The 21,354-nt window shown below is 39.7% G+C and overlaps 1 long non-coding RNA gene across 1 annotated transcript in view; it reads left to right on the top strand.

Moving 5' to 3' along the window:
• Nucleotides 1-21,354, top strand: part of LOC143693580 (uncharacterized) — a 31,438-nt gene that overhangs the window by 2,406 nt on the left and 7,678 nt on the right. Inside the window, exon 2 of the long non-coding RNA XR_013181415.1 lies at nucleotides 269-465. This is a non-coding gene — a long non-coding RNA (uncharacterized LOC143693580). The remainder of the gene's footprint in view (nucleotides 1-268; nucleotides 466-21,354) is intronic.

The following is a 21,354-nucleotide window of genomic DNA, read 5'->3' as shown; positions in this document are numbered from 1 at the left end:
GCAAAGTTGAGCTTGTCAGAAGGGGTCCCAAGAGGCCCTACTCTGACAAATTGTGTAGGAATATTCACAAATGTCTCCAGCTGCAGATGGAACAAGAATGGCTAGTGCTCATACAGTGCTTAGTTAAAGTGTGTATGTGGTATGACTTGTATAACATCATCTTAGTAATGTTTTTTATTTTTGTTGTTGTTTTGATTTTTTTTTCCTCTGTAATGAATACTTTTGCTTTTTTCCCTACCCATTCTTCTCATGGGGCTCACCTGCACAGAACAATGCCTCAGTGCCATGATGACTGAACACAGCTACAAGGTGGAATGAAAAATTAAGTTCAACACTGAGATGCTCTTGAAGGTGCTGACAAAAGACAGCATGAAATCCTGCCACGTCTCAGATGGAGAGGGGCAAAGAACCAAACAACCATCACTGGGTGGCATGTGGCAAGAATTTTGCAAAATGCCATTAGAGGTATGAGAGTGAAACATTTTTGTCAATCACTTGGCTTGGTACTTGTTAAAACAGACATACAGTGCAGTTCCTTATTTTATTCAAACCATGTTCTAACATGACCAAAAACGAGTCACCAACACGACTACAAACCATTTAGTATATACTTCATAAGAGAATTAGATATTATAAGGTCATACCTTTTTCTTTTTTTTCCTTCTTTCCTTTCCAAGGAACTGTTATCCCTAGCTCTTTGTTCTTCTTTCATCTTTTTATCTTTTCATACATGAAATCCCAAGTGGGCTATATCACAGCAGTATCTTTATTCTAATCAGCTTCCTTATTATTTCCTGTGTTATACTGATTACTTTCTTCCATAGAACCCTTATGATTTCACTTAATCTTTTCAGAATACTCAACAAATACCTTGTGTTATCTGATTTCTGGGGGAAAGCATTAAAGGTGTGAATCGCCTCCAGATTTAAAACCATGTGATTATGTGGGGGAAGGGTAGTGGCAAAAGTAAAAGTTTCATAGCAGGGAATTAGAAAATTTCTGCTATTCTTAATTACTTACAGAGAAGAATGTTCAATATTGATACTCTAAAGTTTCCCTCGACTTTAAGAATTACTTGAAAAAAGTTACCAGTCTATATGTAACACCTTGTTTTGCTGCCCAACTTTAGCACACTGAATCCAAATGCTTATATATTGCTTGCACTTTTCAGGAACCAAAAGGTTTGACTTTTCATTTACATTATTTTAATTCCATTCATTTCAGAAACATTGCTCTTGATTGATGTAAGACTTGGAATAAAATTTCTGTTTTCCACCTACAGATCCTGAGTTAAAGAAATTTAATGGAAAAAAGCTGTAGTCAAGGAATTATATGATTACAAAATCAGACACCAAAACAGTAGAAAATAAAGCAATTTGTCTACATAATCTAATTTAAGTTCTGATTCGTCTGATATTATTACAGTGTTGTTCCATGGGTCCTTTCCTCAATAAGTGTATAGAATGAAAGATACTGCTTAATGTTCTCTGTCCTCATGCTCCAACCTATGCTTTATTTACTGCTGGTTATTTAAGCTATGCTTTGCTAATAGAATTTTTTTGTGTTTTAAAACTATACTTAGCATTCTAGCTATTAAGTGCCTTACAGTATGAATGAATGAATGAATTGTGTCTTTACAACATCCCAAAAGGTATAAAGCTGCTCTTGTTTAAGAAGGGAAGACCTGAGGCACTGACTTTCATTACAGAAATGCTCATTCATTTTGGGTGCCCACTGGAGATGCCTTTGGCCTTCTTTTTCAGCATACTTAGTGTTATATAGTTAACATATATCCATCTAACTGTTCCAAACTTCCCTTTAACTTAGCTTCCAAAGTTCCCTTTAACTTCTTTTCCAGTTCTGAGCACTCAGCACTTTGATAAATTGAATACTGGGCATTCTAATTTGAATCTCTAGAAAAATGAGAAATACAATAAGTGCACCTTATATGGAGACAGCTTGGGTGTGCCTGCACCTGTGGTAGAAACATGCCCTCAGAGCCTCATAAACTACCAGAAAGGAGGCAGGTGTTATTTACCCTCTTTGGCAGATGGACATGTACAAAGAGGTTAACCCTTGTACACAGGATCAAACAGGAAATCTATGGTAGGAATTGAAATTGAAGCCAGATAATTCATGTGACCACAGATATTACTTTACTCCCTGCTTTGTGGATGCATATTAGCCAGTTTGTGTGGGACTAATGTTAGGGAAAGGACAATATTTATTGACCTCCAGATGTGTTTAAAAGAAAAGCAGTTGAATGTTTGCTTTGGATAAAGTCCAAAGTATACAAAATACTTTGGTGTACCACACAACTTCAAGAGCTAAATTGCAGTTTGCTTCCCACATTTGCTTATGTTTTGCTGTGAAAAATAATTCAGAGGCTGTTTTCAGTTGCATTTCCTTATGTACGGATATAAAGTCTCCCTGCTTAGGCTTTGCTCCCTGTATTTCAGTTGTGTTTTTAGACAGTATTGATATTGTCATGTGTGACAGTAGGTGAGGATGAATCTATTTGTTTAGGACTGTTCCTTGACATGACAGAAACTCAGTGCATGCACCAGCATCCTAAATTTACTAGCCAGCCTCTCTGTCCTCTTGTTGTCTTGTTGTTCTACCCTACCAGACTTTTGCCACTGATCCTGCAAAGGATCTTACCCCCCTGTTTAAGGGGGTCTCTGAGCTGTTGACATCTGGTGGATATTTAGAAGGTTAGTTGGAGGATGCAGAACAGTCACATGTGGATTGAGCCAAGTCTAACACAAGCTTATCTTACTCAAGATAAGGCAAAGTGCATTTTTTGTACCTGTCTCTTTTTCTTTGTATGCCCAGGACATGTACTGAGCATATCCTTTTATGTAAAAAGACTGAGGCACTGCTTAGCAGCACAGGCTTCTGTAAAAATGTGGGTTGGAGCCTTCTGCCAGTTTTTGTAAATGTTAAATTCAATCATTAAGAATATCCTGTAAGTGCAGTAAACCCTTAGGTTGCATGCACACAGTAGAGTTAGTCCTGTGCCTGAGAATACATCATAGTGTGCGTGTCCCTCTGTGAGGTGACTCTAAGTAAATTGCCATCATTCAGGCGTTTTGTCTAATTAGCAGAACAGCTGCCTTTGAAAACATTCTTCTTAAGGTCTGATGTCTTGAGGATTATTTAATTAGAAAGAAGCAAATCACTGGTGTAAATGGCTCTTTGTTGAAGTCAGAGGATTTGTTTTGAATTGAAAAAAATGACTTTTTGAACTATAGCTTACATGGTAGTGGAGAGGGAAAAGGAAGTAAGAGTGTAGCTCTCATGGATACCGCTTCTACGACAAAGCCAGATTTGAGTTGATGGAAATCTTTAGAAGGGGGAATCTTCTAAAAACATGAGTAAAATCCTGTCTTGAGCTACAAGGGATTAAGAGATGCCCATCTGTTTTTGTGCTTATTTCTGTTTATTTTTCATGGGGTTGCAGATTGATTCTCTTGTGACACTCCCAGCAAAGTGGTGGGGGTTGCAGGGAAGAAGGGAGGAGGGAGGAGGCGTTGCTAAGGACTGTCACAAGCTTAGCATGAAAGTGCTTATTCTTGTCTCTCTCCAGTTTATGCCCTCCAACTGAAATCTTTGTAGCTAAAAGTCCTTTATTTTGGACCACTTAAAAAATTGTGCTTATCCATAAATTGGTGGATAGATAGGCAAACTGGGGAAGCACATGAGCAAGCGTGGAACAGATGGGGTCCTCAAGAAGCATAGAATATGCAGGAGAATGGAAGGAGTCAGGCAGGCAGAAAGAGTGACACACAGTAGTCAGAATAAGTCTGGGGACAGAAGTCTAAGGGTTAGGCCAGGAAACAGGGTCAAGGGTATCAGTTATTTAGAAAGAAAGGGGCATGTGGAAGCCTAATAGAAAATGGAGAGAAAAAAAAGTCATACAATTTGGTGTTATTGTAAAGGCTTGACATCCTAATTAGCAGGGAAGAAGGTGAAGCACTAGGAAATAATTTGAATTGCAAAAGATCAACGTTTACAACAGATCATAGCTAGAGGTATCTGGGGGGCACATGGGCTGGGTGTGATTGGCCTGGGATCAGTGCTCAGAGAGTTGCTGCACCTCCATGTGTTCAGGGACACAAAGTTGGTGTAAGACTCTTTGGTAATAAATGAAACTGTTAATTTCGGTGTCTCTAAGAATGAGATGCCAAATTTGAATGGTGGGTGCTTCTGCTACGTGATGGAAGAGTTCTAAAGTGAGGAGCTAGACCAGAACGCTGTCCCACAGAGGAACTATCAATAACTTGCTGCCAAGATCTTCCTGTTCACTTCGAAACCCTTTCTCAGTTCTGAGGGAAGGAGCCAGGGTGGCTGCTTGGGCTGGGGTTCAGGCAAAGAGGAAATGGAGTCATGACCATTCTGATGCCCTTGTAGCCTTGGCTTGCTTTGTCCAACCCTCCTCTGAGGTGGCTTGTGGCCTTGTACTGGATTGTGCTCACTTGGTGTTGATTTTCCCTTTTCCCCTCAGCTCCTGCTAAGAGCAGTTTGCAGGTGAATGCTTGCCACAAATCAGGCACACAAAGCCAGGACACAGCATGCCTGGTGCTGTTATGTCAGAAGCCAGGGAGAATAATGATTGTTTCTCCATGTTGAGTAATACCTTCTTTAACACCTAAGGGTCTCACTCATTGGCATACTGATGAAAATTCAGAACTGCCTACTAGTCAGTCTGATACTAGTACCTAATTCTCTCTCACAGCTGCCCTGCTCTCCCTGTTTCTTCCTACCAGCTGCAGCTTGCATTTTTTCCCCAGATAACCTCACTTTCTTCTAGTCCTCCTGATTTCATGTTGGCTCTGCAGCATATTTTTCTGCCGTCATTATAATTCATAATGCTCAGCAAGTTCACATGACATGGAGATTTAATTATAATCTTGTTTAAAACTCTCTTCTTGACTGTTAATATTAAATGTGAATTCCCTCAGTGTTGCAGTAGAGTTGCAGACCCTCCTCCCAGTTTGGTTCTTGGTCTTCATTGTTGCTTATCTTTTACTTCATTCTCTTCAACAGCTTTTTAATATAGCTGATCATGTTTGCATATCCAAACAGCCACTTTTTCTGTTTGTATGCCAGGTTACACCAAGTGATTTGTAATCCTTCATTCCGGGGTCTGCTTTCATTCTTACATATGCAGTTTATTTTTACTTGTGGCCTTTTCTGCTATTATTGGGCATATTTTTGGATTGCACAGCTGACTTCTAAAAATATTTTGAATCACAGTGCTGTTTTGTTGATTTAACCATTTATCATTTTAATTTTCCTCTAGTCCAAGGGATAATAATTTTCTTCTTTCACTTGCCTGGCATTAGGAAGAAATTAATCCTTCAAAGCCCTAGTTACACCAGTTGGATAATTGTTGTTCCATTGCTTTTTTTAACACTGTACATTTCACATCAGATTCTTAACCAGCATTTATATGTGGATTTGTCTTTTCATCATTTTTTGTGTGTATAATACCCTCTGATATATCTGTTTTCAAAATTCCATACTTCTCTGAAAAATAAAGCAAATCCTGGTGCATGTGAGATCTGAGTCTACTTTGAAAAAGGAGTGTATTTTCAACAGAAACAGTTACATGCCAGTGTGCAGTTCCAGAGTATAAAGTATAAATCCTGCCCTACAGCAGAATTCTACTGATCAACCCTGAGGCATTTTAAAGGAAGGACACTATCTTTTTTCCTGGACAGATGTAACTTAAAAGTTTAGTTAGTGCAAAAAACCCCCAAAGACTCTTTCTGCAATGAGAACAAAACACAATGCCGGAAAAAAAAGAGGAAGAAAAAAGGGTCCTTTCATGGCACTGTAAGAAACTTAGTTAAGGATGGCAAAAGTTTTCAGGATATAAGGTTAGAGGGCCCCAGGGCACCTATTCAGCAAGATGTGTAAACACTCACCTAACTCTAAATAGGTGAGTTGTCCCACTGAAGTCAAAAGCACTATTTCCATGCTTAAACTTTGACACAGGCTTTAACAGCTCCCTAAAGTGAAGCCTAAAGACACACTAATTTCAATCTTGCCAAATATGCCTCTAATTTCTGGGTCAGCAGGCATTCTGAACTAAACATCTTCTAATAAAAAGAGTTAGCTTAAGGATATCAGGAAAAGAAAGAAAGAAATATAAATTCTTCCTATGTTTTTACAGCATGCTGATTTAGCCAGTGTTCATCTTTATTTGCATTGGAGATCTGTGCAGGTAGTGAGGGTTAGACTGCAATGCAGAGGGTGGCATGGTAATGTACTTTTATTGACTAACAGGCATTTAATGCATTCACATACTGCACCCTTAACTTCCTGGATGCTCATAGACATGCTCCTTTTGCATTCTTTCACTAAAAATCAAGGCAAAAACATGCTGGCTTGCAAGGACTGTGATTTTATTTGGCATGCTTTAAAATACATTCTCTTTTCTAGCAAAAATAAAATGGGGCTGATCCAGTTTGACCACTGACCTGAATGTTTACGGGGAATATTTTTATGAGCTTTGTGAACTAAGAATATTTATATGAAGGTGCATAAAAATCACACAGCACTGTGGTGACTGGGAAATGTTTTCACTTAAATGACTTGTTTTAGAAAGTGCAGATGTGCATTTCCCCACAAAAGTACATCAGTGTCAGCAACATCTGAGATGGGAGAAGAAACGGTATCAAATTCTTGTTTCATTCTGATAATGTTAAATCCTTTTCTTTTCACTATGATGGATGTATATGAAAACCTGTGTACTGAAGCCTGTGTTTCTGTCATAGCTTTGCTCCTGTTTATAAGAAGGAGTAGATATATGCAAAACATGCCTTGAGAGTGTGCTTTCCTGCTGAGTCTACCCTGAAAGAATTATTCACAGAGCTACAGTTATGTCTCCATTTCCTAAAGCTGGGGTCTATCTCAGCCCCATAGCTAGGTCATTAAGAAAACCATAGCAGAGATTGCTTCAGCATTATAAATTGGCAAAATTTACTGTGTACATCAAAACACTGCAGTATTGCTAAATGCATCTGTGGAGCAATGTGATATCAAACTTCTCTCATCAGTAAAGTCTTTGCTTCATTTTGTCATGTCTAAAAAGAGCAGTGGCAAATTAAAATAGTGATATTTATTTCCTTTTCACTTCCTTCTTTCCTGTAAAGGTTAAAGGTTTCCTAAGCTAGCTGCTGAATAAAACTGAATTACTTTACAATGGTTCTTTGCTCTTAGGCATATTGCAAAAAAGCTGTGCTGGCAGGAAGATGGTGCTTATTTTCTGAGACTATATTTTCACCATTTGCAGGTTTGCAAAACTCCAGTTGCGTATCAGTAGCAACAGTTAATATTTTTCATGCTTTTCTATTTGCATGTTGGATCTGCTGAATTCATCATCGCCTTTGCAGCAGGGTGGTGACAGGGCAGTTACAAGTCATTAGCGAGCTGTGGAAAAACAAATGGAAAACGTGTAAGCACGCTGAGACGCTGACTGTGTGCTCAGCAGTGGGATGGGCTAAAGCACATATTGCACATTCCAGGATGGGGAAGATGAATGGGAGATGCATAGCTGGTCTCTAATTCCTCAGCCACTGAGGATGTGGAGTTAGGGCTTTGTTTAACATTTCTGCTCACTTTTTTTTTTAATGTGAATAGACTGTGAACAAACACACGCAAACACACATATACACTATCTATGGCCTGACTTTGCCATGTCACCGTCTTTAAAACTTAATCCTCTTCAGCAAATTTGTCAGATGCCTATGAAGATTCCTTGGTTACATTCATAATTGTATTTTTTTATTAAACTAATTTGATTGCAAAGTATGTTGCCATGTGAACACCTGAGAAAGACAGGGACCAGGAAATTGTAACTATTTTTTTTTTATCAAATACTGAGTTCCTAAAGTCACTGTAAGTATTATAAATTAATATAAGCATCCCATGCCCAAGTAATCCTGAATGTTAATTTGATTGCAAAAAGACATATAACAGAGTTAACTGGGCATGAGAGGTTTTGGTATTGTGCAAAATATATACTACTATATTCTCTACATACTACCATATGTAACATCTTATCCCTCACCACAGGAAACTCACATGGCCTCATTCTTTTTCCACATGTTTTTCTGATGTAAGAATGTGAACATACAAGGCCTCTCTTACTTGTCTTGCTGGTTTTTTTTGGCTGAAGTGATACAAGGTACTCTTCCCACCTGTGTCAGCTATAAAATAAGCATCTTGAGTCTCACCTTCTGCTGAATATTCTTATACTCACCCACAGAGGGTATTGTGCAGAGTTTGCTTCAATGGACAGGAATTGACAGTAGCCTATGCCAAGAGTGTGCTGAGTTAAAGCTGCATCAAGGCTAAGACAGCAGAGAAATTCCCTAATTCCTGGAGAAGCACAAGCTATACTGGAATCTACTTCAGTTATAGCACTGCTAGAAAATGTCACATGGCAATGACTCTTTACTCCCTGCATAGAAATTATCTGTCCATTAAAGTTACTGGGACAGATCCACTTTAAGCATACCTGAATCCAGTGTGAAAAATTAAGTTTGGTCTGAGCTTGACCTACAACATGTGAAACAGTCTCCTGGTGTGGAGGTTTTACCCTGTGGATGCCAGGTGCCCATCAAAGCTTCTCTCCACTTCTCAGATGGACAGGGAAAATATAATGGAAGGCTCCTGAGTTGGAATAAGGACAGGGACATCACTCACCACTCACTGTCAAAACAGCCTTGATTTGAGGAAATAAATTTATTACCAATCAAAATCAGGTTAGGATAATCAGAAGTACAACAAATCTTAGAAATACCTTCCCCCCAACCCCCCTCCTTCCCAGGCTTAGCTTTATTCCTGATTCTCTATCTTGTGCCCTCCAGCAGCTCAGGGAGATGGGAATGGGATACATGGCCAGTTCATTGCATATTGTTTCCGCCACCACTTCCTCCTCAGGAAGAGGCATCTTTCCCTTGCTTTGGTGTGGGGTGCCTCACATGGGAGACAGTCCTCTATGAATGTTTCCAGAGTATGTCCTTCCAAACTATGTCCTTCCCGCGGGCTGCAGTTCTTCACAGTGTCTCTTTATAAAGGATGCAGTTCTTCAGGCACAGGCTTCTCCAGCATGGGCCCCCATCATGTCACAAGTCCTACCAGGACCCTGCACCATTGTGGGACTCCCACAATGAGTGGGAGTCTTCTTTTGAGCTCCTTCATATCTGCAGGTAGGTCTCTGCTGCCCTGTGGCAGCCCAGCTACCTCATTATAGTCTGCACCATGGGCTGTGTGAGAATCTCTTCTTCTGTGCCTGAAGCACCTCCTGTCCCTCCTTCTTCACCGACTTTGGTGTCTGCAGAGTTGTTTCACATATTTTCACTACTCTCTTCTCTGGTTGCAGATACGTTTTTTTCCCTTCCTAAATATGTTTCTACAGAGGCATTAATTACCATTTCTGATTGTCTCAGCCTTGGGCAGCAGTGCAAATGTCTTGGATCCTGTTGGCATTCCCTATGTCAGATATAGGGAAAGATTGAATCTTCTCAGAGAAGCCACTCCTATAGCCCCCCTCCCCAGCTTCCAAAAGCTTGCCATGTACATCCAATACACCTGGTAATAAGTTCTCTGGATAACAGATATGTTGCCATTGGGAATGGGTGCAGCACAACTGCAGGCATTTACAGTGCTCTTTTTTCCACTGGCTATGGCAAGTGTGCTTTGGTGTTGTGGGCATATGTGCTCCCTCAAATACCAGTACCAAAGAGTTGGGAAAAGAATTTCAGAGGAGCATTTACCCCTCACAAGGGTTTTTTGGTTATTGCTGTGTTTATAAAACACTGTAGACCATGCTGCAGTGGTACACAGTTACTGCCACGTACATTGGTGTGAGAACCAGAAAAATATAGCACTGCTACAAGGCAACCATGACTTTTAGGCCAGTAAGAATAGGCATTTCTAGACCTCAGCCAAAGCTTTGACTGCCTGCCCTACTACATTAATTTAACCTGGATCTTGGAGAATGGGTTTGCAATTGCAGTGTCTAATTCAAAGTGTTTCCAGACCTAGATATTTATCAATGATCATAGAAAAATATCAGTAACACTGTCAGGAATCCTGAATGACATGGAGAGAAAGAAAGGAAATCTGAAGTCACTTAAGTGATTAACAGCCTCCAAAATTTATTCAGCTCAAGTTTGGATTTTGTAGCTTGTCCTTCTCCTATTTGCACTTTTGCTCTTCATCTCTCAGATCTGACATCCTTCACTCTCAGGAAGCTGCTGCTGTTTCTGTTCTCACTAACTACAGGAGCACTGTTCCCATTGGAGATCTGGAGTGAGCTGCTACAGCAGTGCGGGATGTGTCCAGGGGGACTCTTTCAGGTCCTACAGGACTGCGTGGCTGTCCTTGTGTTGGAATCCCTGAGCTCCTTTGTGCCTCAGCACTGCTCTGGCATGGCCAGTCTGCAATTGCAGTGGAAGCTCATGGCTCCATGCCATGGCTTGAGCATCCCCTGGGAATGTTGAGCAAGCCTGCCTGAGAGACACCATTGCTCTCTCACATCCATGCCTTCTGCAGCAGCATAAGAAAAGTAGAATCAAGCAGCACAATATCTTGTCTTCTCTTTTACTGAGCTGAAATTATCCATGAGGTTGTTTCCAGTCCTGCTTCCCAGATTCCTCTTCCCTGCTGCACCAATAAATTTCCTCTCTCTTCTGTGTACATGTAGTTCTTCAACAACTGTTTCTCAACAGAGTATAGATACATGGCAGAAATCCTTACCCTGAAATTTTCCTTGCAAAAGTGACCATCTTTTTTTTCCATCTTCTTCTGAGCTTAAGTGAGACATTAGTGGTTTTTTAAACCTTGCTAGGAATGCCAGAAACACTAAGATCAGCTCTCTCCAAACACTAGTGTGGATCAAGTTCTTCATTCTGTCTCCTGACACAGGGGCAGCTGCTATCCTCATTGCTATAATGAAGAACATCTGCCATCTGTTATCTAGAGGGTGAAATCTTAGTTAACAGCAACCCTGCTGAATATTTTTAATACCTGTAAAATAACACTGATGCGCCAGCTGTGGTACAGATTAAGGAGAAACCCTTGCAAAGAAGCAAAGCATCTCCATATGTGTGGGCACACAAAGAAATACTTTATCTTCACAGAACAGGATATTTAAAATTAGATACTCAAATCTCCTTTACTGCAAGCAAATTTGCAGTACTCTTGTGCAAATACTGTAAAACTTTTCCTCGAGAGAATTCAGAAATTTGTGTAAATTTTTCTTTTGCTAATCAGCATATTCTGTTGCCAATCTACCATAGCTAGAAGACAGCAATCCAGCCCTCTCAGGACATCAAATTATGGTAGCAGCAGGAAATCTTTGTATTTTTAGTCCTTTGGAAGCAATGTTAGAATGACATCTCTCCACCACATAAGGTGAAGTGCAGAGGAGATCGCAGGCTTTGCTATCCTATGACAAGATTTGGGATATGTTTCTAATTGTCTCTAGATGAATGTGGGAAAATGAGAAAAGAAGTTGAGACTTGAGAAGATGTAATGAAGGAGAAAATGCTCACTTCCCTTTCCTACATTGCTGAAGAGAATGAAGGTGGGACAAAAAGACACAATTTGATGTCTTCTAGGTTGAGAAGTAACTGTCTTAAACAAACTCTCTGAGCCTTTAAGAACACCATGTGAATTCTACAGGAGATTTTCTGGAGGCCCCTTTTCCACCATTTAGAGCAGCAGCTTGTCCCCTGTAATGGCAAAGGTTATGGTGACAGTCAGAAGATAAAAGGTATTGGTTTCCTGCCACCTCAGTTTGAAATGCTTTACTGCTACCCAAAGTACACTTCCCACCTGATGCTGATATCAATATTTACACGCCAGTTTGGACTTGGAACTCTACAGTAATTTTTGCAGCACTCCTGCTTCCTTGGTGATTGAGTTCAGGCCTGTGTCTTTGTCTGTCTTACTCACATTGGGAACCCACTCAAACAGCACAGCCATGTGATTATGACCTCAGGAGCTTGTGCTCTGGGTCCTCGTATCTGGAGCACAGATAAGAATTTCTTCTCTATGCAAATAATTTCTGGGCCAAGTTCTCCAATGAGGGCTGTAATTTCTGGTATGTGAGGTCTTGGCCTGACCAGTGCTATGCTTCTCACTTGGTTCGAAGTTAATTTTACTTACAAAACTATCAGATCTTATAACCACAACCCCTGTTCCTTTGGCTTTCCACCTGTGTGTGTATGCAGTATGATTTCTAAGAGGGAATAATGCCTTTGCCATCAGAAAGAAGAATCTTTAATAACCTCTACTGTTTTATAATCCTTTCTTTATTTTCCTTTTAAATTAATCCAACCCTACCTTGCTGCGACCTATGAGGTGCTCTGCCTACAAAGACATAAATCTAATTAGATTACAAGGTACTTCAAAGACGCCCCACCTTTGGCTGTTTCTGAGCTACTTAGAATTAGTGGAACTGTGTGGCAATGGGCAAAATCTTACCCCAAGCAGTACTTTCCCTTTGGCTGAAACTCCAGGATGTGCCCAAAACTCTATAGCTCATGTGTGCAGTAGAGTCATGTCAGCAGGAAAACTGGGGACCTTAAAAATATTTCCTGTTATGATGTGGCAGCTCTACTCCCTGCAGTTCATGCATAAAATACCGTGATGTCCAAGCCTGGAAGGTTGGGAATGTAACAAAGGCCATAACTGCAGTTGGACTGTGATCCTGCTGCCACAAGAATTCAATAAGTGGGTTTTTTCCCTCCCGGGATTTCAGCATCAGCAGAATCCACCTCCAGTCCCACAGCTGTGGGAACACCTCACCTTGCCACTGCTATTGCTTCCCCAGAGATCAAGGTCACTCCCTGTTTCCCCTTGGGTAGTTGCAACAAACTGATGCAATGCTTCAATGGGAGCAACTCAGGAAAAAACTGCAAACCAACCAAACAATGAAAAAGACTAAAGGAAGTAGAGGCCATAAAAATCCAGTGCAGCAATAGAAAGTCAGTTGGCTTCAGATCCAACCCACCATACATCTCATTTGGTGAGTTATTTTCTCTAAACTTAGACACCACTCTCAGCATGGCCTTTTGGCCCTTCATGGTGCTACAGACCCTGGAAATTGTTCCTTTGTGAAATGAAAGGAGGAGACAGGAGAAGGTTGTTGCTGTATGGAGCCTGACCTGCTTTCCACTGTGTGCTGTTGTGTCAGAGCAGCAGCTGCAGAGGAACGTGGTGGTGGAGGGCAAGGTGCACATATGGGAGAGGGCACACGGGTATGCTGCAGTCACTGAAGATGCAGACCTGTTTTGAAACTGGGGTTACTGTTTGCAGAGGGGAAGATGCTAGTTTGCGCTTTGGTCTTCTTTTGCGTGGTCCACATTGACATCTAATGGCCCGGCACCAGACTGCACCACGTCTGGGGAGAGCTAAGTGGAGAAAAAGCTGGGATTGCCAAACATTTATTACTTGACAGAGCAAGGTAAATTCTGTCTGGGGTGAAATCCCATATATGCTGTATTAAACGAAACACTATTTGCAGCTATACTATGATATATATTACCCGAATAAAGCTGGGAAATAGTCTAAAGGTAAGCTGATTCTTAAAATGTAAAATATTTCACATACTATGTTAGGTTAATGAACTATCAGTAAGTCTAAACAGTATTAAAGGAAGAAATCATGACAACGTTCCAGAAAGGAGTCAACCCCAAATATTCTATTTTGAGTTTGATGTGATGCAGCACTCTCATATACATCACCCTCTATTAAAAAACTACAAGAGTCAATGAAATTGCTTTGCAAGAAATACCATAGTCTAATAAAATATGCTCCATGAAATATTTTCAACCACTTCTGTGTTGTGAGATCATTTTCTGAAGTGTGCAAATTTTAAATCAGAAATCTGTCCAGTCTCTTTTAGGTGCCAGTAAAGGCCCCATTAATTAATGTTGCAAAAAAACCCCTTTATGTGTTGTGTTCAAGTGTAAGAGACTGACATATAAAATATGTCATTCCAAATAATATAAAACAGTATCAAGAAAGCCTTTAACATTATTAAAGACAACTTTTTAGGAAAACAGCTGTTTCCCTGTTTACCTTAAATTGATGGTGCTTTTTTTGCAGTAGTGGACCTTGAATGATATTCCATTTAAATTAGTTTCAGAATTGCCAAATTAAAAAGAGAAATCTAACTGCATTTTATCTATATACTTGTGTGTGTGTGTGAGATGGTGTATAAAATGCAGTAAGTAGGTTGTGCATAGTACACTTAAAGAGTGTCAGCATTAGCACACACACAGTTTTTAGGTAGGTTTTTCATCCCTAGTACGAATTCACAAAGTAAAACTGCTTACTTCAACTTAGATGTATGAATGACTATTGGTTCTGACTTTAACACTGAGCAATGCATGGCGAACTCAGGGAGAAAGTGGCTTTCCTCCTGCAATTCTTTAGACTTGCAAATACATAAGGATAATTTATCAAGAAAAAAGGAATTCTCTTTAAAGGAGGTTTCTAAAAGACATATATACCTTTTTTTTTCAAAGGATTATTTTCTTTGCAGATTTTATACTAGGAAATAGTTTCCAGTTAGTTTTTTTGCCTAAAAGTCTTTATAGGGTCATATATATTATCATTACTATTATAGGGGAAAATATTTTGGCACTTATGATAGAGGAGAAACAGTACAAGAAAAATCCTTTTTGCACAACGCTGAACTCTGCTGCAAAACTTATTGCTACAGGATTCTGTGGAAACTAAAGTTTACATAGCCAGACAGAAGAAGATCTGGAAAAACCATGAAGGATTGGTCCATTGGTGACTGTTAAATGTAGTTGGAGTACATCCATCAGCTCAAGACCTCAGGACCTCACAGTTGCTGATTGTGAAAGAATTGGTCCATAAATGGGAGAAAGGAATACTCTCTGACTGTGCCATTACATGTGTTATTTCCCTTACTATCCAGTATTAGTTACTGTCAGAAATTTATTTCTCTAGCTGCACTTTTGCTCTCTCCCCTATGGCTGTGCCAATGGCTGGTTTTTCTTACATGAAAGCCCAGTAATAGCTTTCCTTTTTTTTTTTTTTTTTTTTTTTTTTTTTTCCCCTTGAAGTATCAAGTGTGTAACTCAGACTGGGAAAGCATTTCCTTATCTTAATGAAAGTATGAATGGGCTGTAATTTTAAAAGTTAAATGAGTTATGTTGTGACCATGTCACCTTAACCTAATATCCAGTATCTTAGATAGTTATTAAATTGGCATATCTGGAAAAGTCACGTTTTGGGTACCCTCAAGCTTCCTTTTACTGCTTATTGATTGCTCTTCAAAGAAGCTTTCAGCTGAACATCTCCAGCCTTCAGGCAAGGAGCCTTTCTCTAACAAAGAGTTTGGTATCCAGCTGGTGGAGGCGACATTTTTAGACCCTAGCCCTTTCTTTTTCTCTGAAGAAGGTGTTTAATTATATATAGTTTCACATCCAGGAAGTAGCCTGGGAATTCACAAACTACTCTTTAGGCTCTCTTTATGGAAAGACAAAGAATGTTATCTTGCCATTGTGCTGGTTTCTTAAAAGAGTCCTTTCCATCTCACTTGGGGATAAAAGTGATCATAAAAAAGAGACACTTTTTTGAAGCTGGGGTAGTTAAGTATTGGAACATTTTAAAACCAAAAGGAGGTGACTTGTTAAAGGGTTGGAAATCATTTAGAGAAATTCTGAATAAGATGTTGGAGGTCAGTCTGACTGTGATAACAGTAGGGAGGAAAAAAAGGAAAAGGAAAATAGCAAGTTGGGATTCTGAGCCACTATTACTTCTCAGGAACAAGACAATACAATTAAAATCGATCTTTCTATGAAAACATCTAGTCTGTGCTCTGTGCAACTGAAAAAAAATAAAATGCAAATTGACTGAAAAGATCTGTAGATGGCGCAATAACATCAGATAACCTCCCATTGTTTCAGGTCTGGTTTAGGGATCAAATTCCAGAAGATTTTAGGGTGACATGCCAAGAAAAAAAGGATCCTAATGTGTGAAAGGAAATTAAAGAAATGCAGTCTATATAGGTGCCACTTATAGCAGATTTAAAGTGAATTTTATGCAAATGCTATCTATTAAAATTATTTGATTACAGTGTTTTGCAAACATAAGAAACATTATAAACATAACAAACATTATAACCCCAGCTACACTTTAGTAGCTTTTTTCACTGTGTTTATTTTTAAAATTAAAACCTGAAAATTCAGGTTTGAATTTTCCCCCTCTGCCTTGAGAGGAAAGAAAGCCTTGAGAGCTTTCCAAGATAATGAATACATTGCTATGTAGTGCTTCCCCACACCCAAGTTATAGGAAAGACATGTTTAATTCCTTTCTTTCTGTTCTCCCCTAAATCCTTATTCTATATTTTCTCTAAGTATATTTCACATTCTCCTCTGTACCTTGGATGTCCTAGTTATTATTCTGTTTGGGGTGGACTAGTCTGTTTCTGTCTCTCCCCATCAAAATTTTAATTCTGGAGCTGAGAAACTTTACCTAAAAAAAAAATTAGGTGTGTTTTGGTGGAGCAAGTGAATCCCTATGAGAAGTAATGATGCCCAAACACTTCCTGACAAAGCTACCTCTGACAGCTTTCAGAACAATGTGGTATTCCCCTCCTTTTCTGGGACATGGGAGCCAGCACTCCAGCCCTGCTCCAGCCCCTGTCTCTACATTGTGGGCTTGGGGGTAAGGCAGAAGTCACACAGGCTCTACTCATTGTCTCGAGTGCATGGAGCTGGTGAGTTGGCCAGTTATTTCTGGCATATCTATAGCTCTCCACACAGCTGCTGCCATCTCACAGCCTTACACATAAGTCAGTCTGAAGGACTCACCAGACTCCCCAAATGATCTCTCACCATTGTGTGGCTGGAAAACAGCTCAAATGAAGGGAGTGAAAAATTTTCTGCTCTGGATAAAAACATTCTCCCCAAATCAATCCAGCACTTCTTCATACTCTGAAATCACTTATCATCCTCTACTCTTTGGAGTTGGCAACAGCTGCTTATGTTACTGCTCTGAGGTAAGAGACTTCCAGTGAGCTGCAGGGGAGTAGTTGTACTATGTCAAGGGCTTTTCTGGAGTGCAGGAAGGAAGAAAGGAGAGGGCAGATATAGTCATGGTGACTGGAGGAAATCAGGAACAAAGCTAGGAAGGAAATCAGGAGGGCAGCTTGGTTGGACAAGGTGGAGAGAAAAAAACTTTGGTAAGTTGCCTACTATGGAAAGCTAAGGGTAGACACTGCTCAGGGATAGATGGAAGTGCTTCCAGAAAAGGCACCTGCAGAGATTTTGGAGTGTTCAAAATTGAGCCCAGGTAGGGATCAGATGTAAGTATGGCTGCAAAGACCTGTAAATACATGTTCCTTACAGAGGAAGGTGCCATCTTGGCAGTTAATTGTAGTTATGGAAGGATGATTAGATGTGCTGGGGATGATGCCTTCATGCTGAACAGTGGGTGCATTTTAAGGTGGTAGCATGTAGCATCTTTAAAAGAGACAACCAAAAAGGGATCAGATATTGTGAAGACTGTCGGTGCATCAGGAACTAGCTGGGAGTGAGAAAATGAGATTTAAGGATAGAGAATACCCAGGACTAAATGACAGGGAAGAAAAGTACAAGATGCAGACAGACATGGGAAGGAGAGGGGCTTGAAGAAGAAGGTATCTGCCCAGTGCATTGACAGAGGAGCTGGGTAACTCTCAGAAGCAATCAGAGATCATTTTGAAACAAATTTTATTTGAAAACCAGCAAATTTTCCAGTGGAAATATTTTATGATAATGTGTTTGTTTCAACAAGCTGCTGGTAAAATGCAGGTGTTTTCTTTCTAGCCCACCTGGAGGAGAACTAAAGCTTCCAGAATTTATGGCTGTTGGACAGCTGTGCTGTCTAGCAACCAACTAGTTCTAACCTAAGCTACTGCATCCACCTGATAGCGTGGTGCTGTGCAGAGACAAGACTAGCCAAAATCATTAGTGCAGGATCATACCTGAGGCAATAAATTTTTGGTTTTCCTGCTTGTACAGCTGGTCAGCTGCTCCCTGTGTAGTGCACCCTGCTCCATTAAGAAAGATAGATGTCTTGCACAGCATTTGCTGACAGCTGCTTGCATGGCCACATGCAAACAGTACAAGGATAGGAGTTGTGTAATTGCCGGCACTCCTGATAAAGGGGTCAAAATCACATTAATTTGTTGCAACTCATCAAAACTATCCACAATTTATTAATGTTATCTTAAATAAACATGTAAGTTTTACTTAATTGCTGAGAAACATATAACCGAGGTGCCCCTTTATATCACAGCTTGCACAAGTTTACACAAAAAATGGCCAACCAGAAGTTCATTGATGTGTAGGTTAGGTAATAAGTGCCCCTGTTAATCTGTCCCCAGAGAATTTGATGTTATTCTTCCAGGGAGTTTTGTCCCCTGTTGTGATAAGCAGCCAGAAATTTTTAAAGCTCTTTAAATTTTTGAAGTCAGGAATGGTGATAAGTTATTAGCAAAATATGCTAAATCTGGTGAATAATTTTTCTCAGCCTCAAATGAAAGTACTATGAAGTGATCAGCAAGTATTTGAAATGCAATTGAATAGAAAGGAGTGGAATAAGAAATGAAATTTTAAGAAATTTTTAATCTACTACCAAGTGAATATTAATAAGTAAGTGCATTGAAATTGTGTATGTGAGTTTGGATAATATATTTTCTTTAATACATAATATAATACATTATATTTTCTTTATTATTATTAATTAAAGAAATAATTATAATTAATATAATAATAAATAATTAAATAATAATTATTAATCATTAATATTAACATTATAATACATATATTTTCTTTAATACATAATATATTTTCTTTAATACATAATTAAGGTGGCACCAATTAGAAAATAAGCTATAAAAAGTTAACATGCCCAAAACAGACTTGGACTGACCTTTCTGTCATGTGCCAGGGCCATGTCAGGAAGGTTTTTCTCTGGCTGCTGGACCTGTTTATCTGTCCTTTATATCAGTTTCTTGAGCAGGGGGAGCTGGGACAGTGATGGACAGGTCAGGTAACACTGCTGTGGACTATGAATGGAAGACACTGAGATGTTGTCTTGGTTTAAAAGACAGATCTCTGCAAGGAAGGTGGGAACCTTCCTGGTAAGTCACCCTTCCCTCCAAATTATTATAACTTCAAACTTATGCAGTTTCCAGGCAAAAAATATGGGAGAAGTAATAACAATCCGTACTATCTATATCTCGTTATATATATATATATATATATATATATATATATATACACGACAGGACCACCACCAAAACAATATCAGAAATTCCCCACCTGCTCAGCAGTTTCCCCCATGGCTGCAGGGGCTCTCCAAGCCTGCACCTCCTCCTCCGGCAGCACTGCGGGCTCAGCCAAAGGCGAGGACAGGAGATTTCTGCTTTTTGTAAAACTCACAGGTAGGGGCTGGTCTTGGTGCCACCACTGGCAGCAAGTCACGACATGGCCATATCCCGGGAGCAGAGGCAGCCCCTCCGCAGCAGCGGGCAGAGCTGGGCAGGCAGCTGGAGCGCAGCGATGCGCTGGGAGCTGGCACGTTCCCACCACAACACATGCAAGCACTCCCTTCCATCACCGAGCAGAAAAAGGCAGGATGCCGGCCCCCACTCCCTGTCAACTCTGGGGTTAGCCCCAACCCCTCTCATGGCATTGTGCTGCAATCCCTGAAAAAACCCCAGCAGGAGAGCCCATCCCCCTCGACACAAGACTCCCAAACCCCGAAACTACTTCATTGGTATTCCAGAGCTATTGGCCACCTATGGCATTCATGTTTTCTGAGAAATCCCTTCACCCAGGATTTTCTCCTGGGAAGCTGAGAAGCCTCAGAGAAAAAGGAAAACAAATTCTTATCTCATTTGCTTCTCCTGTGTTGTGCTTACATGTGGAATGTGTTTGGAGATTGTTTACCACAGGTGATTGTTTCATTGGATTCTGGTGCGTTCTGACTCAATGGCCAATCAGTGCCAAGCTGTGTCGGGGCTCTGGAGAGGGTCACGAGTTTTCATTATTATCTTTTTAGGCTTCTGTAAGTATCCTTTCTGTATTCTTTAGTATGGTTTAGTATAATATTCTTTAATATAATATAGTATCATAAAATAATAAATTAGCCTTCTGAGAACATGGAGTCAGATTCATCATTCCTTCCTTCATCAGGGCACCCCACAAATACAATAGGCCCCTTCCTTTGTGTCTATTCACCTGGAAAACCACTCCTTCCCCCGTTTACAGCTTCTCTGCTGACAATGGGAAGAAATTTGTGTGAGAAACCTGACTCACAACAGATGTCAACACTGCTCTTAAGACACTTATTTCCATGTGGTTTGTGTGAGATACTCACTGATATTTTTATTATTAATTAGTGGTTAGGGGTGAATAAGTTTATCTGCCAAATGTAGGTTCAAATAAAAAATATAGTAGTGTCTTCAGCATGTTTCTTTCAATAAAGGATTTTACTTCCAGTTGTAATTGCTTTTTTTTCATTGGAATGGCATGATTTTGTTTTAAATACAGCTTGCACGTAGTTTTTCTGAAACACTTAAAAGAAATGTGAATAATTTGGCTGCTTGCAACCTATAGTTGCTTTACTTAAAAAAATGGGAAGTAGATGGAGTTAATTGCATTTTAATTACAAGTACATTCATCCTCAAGGAATCAGCAATTGCTGCTTCTCAAGCACTGGTACAGAATAGCTGAATAAGGGAGGAGAGCAACTTAAGTCCAATGCAGTGAAGTCCAGAAAGAGATCTTGAAAGCTGCACATTGGTGAAATAAAATAAGAAAAAGGCAACCAGTGCTGGCATCAGTTCAGAGTTGTCTTAATGAAGGAAAATGGCTAAAATTTCACATTTTGTACAAGTGATCAGACCAGATATTTAATTGTTCCTTTTGGACTTCAAAAGAAATTTGTATTTTGAGCACTGATGGAAGTAGATTGATTGTGGAAATACTTTCTGCAGAAGATGGGTAGGGAACAGGGAGTCTTCATACAATAAATAGACTGCTAGGGAACAAGGAAGAATGAGTGGACTTAAAATATAAAATATACTGATATTAAATGAAATTGAATAATTAAGAAATGAAGCAAAAAAAAAAGAAAATAAATTGAATGGAATCAAATTAGGTGCAGTGAAATTAGCCACAACTTCATGAAATGACAGTGATTGGAATCTCAAGATTTCATTTCCTTTCACGGAAATGAAGAATTTTTCATGAAAAGAAAAGCGATGAAAAATCAAAGAATGGAGTGAAACGAACAGACATG

Source organism: Agelaius phoeniceus, chromosome 3 (genome assembly GCF_051311805.1).
Source record: "Agelaius phoeniceus isolate bAgePho1 chromosome 3, bAgePho1.hap1, whole genome shotgun sequence".
NCBI lineage: Eukaryota > Metazoa > Chordata > Aves > Passeriformes > Icteridae > Agelaius > Agelaius phoeniceus.
This window is presented reverse-complemented; position numbering and strand designations above follow the sequence as displayed.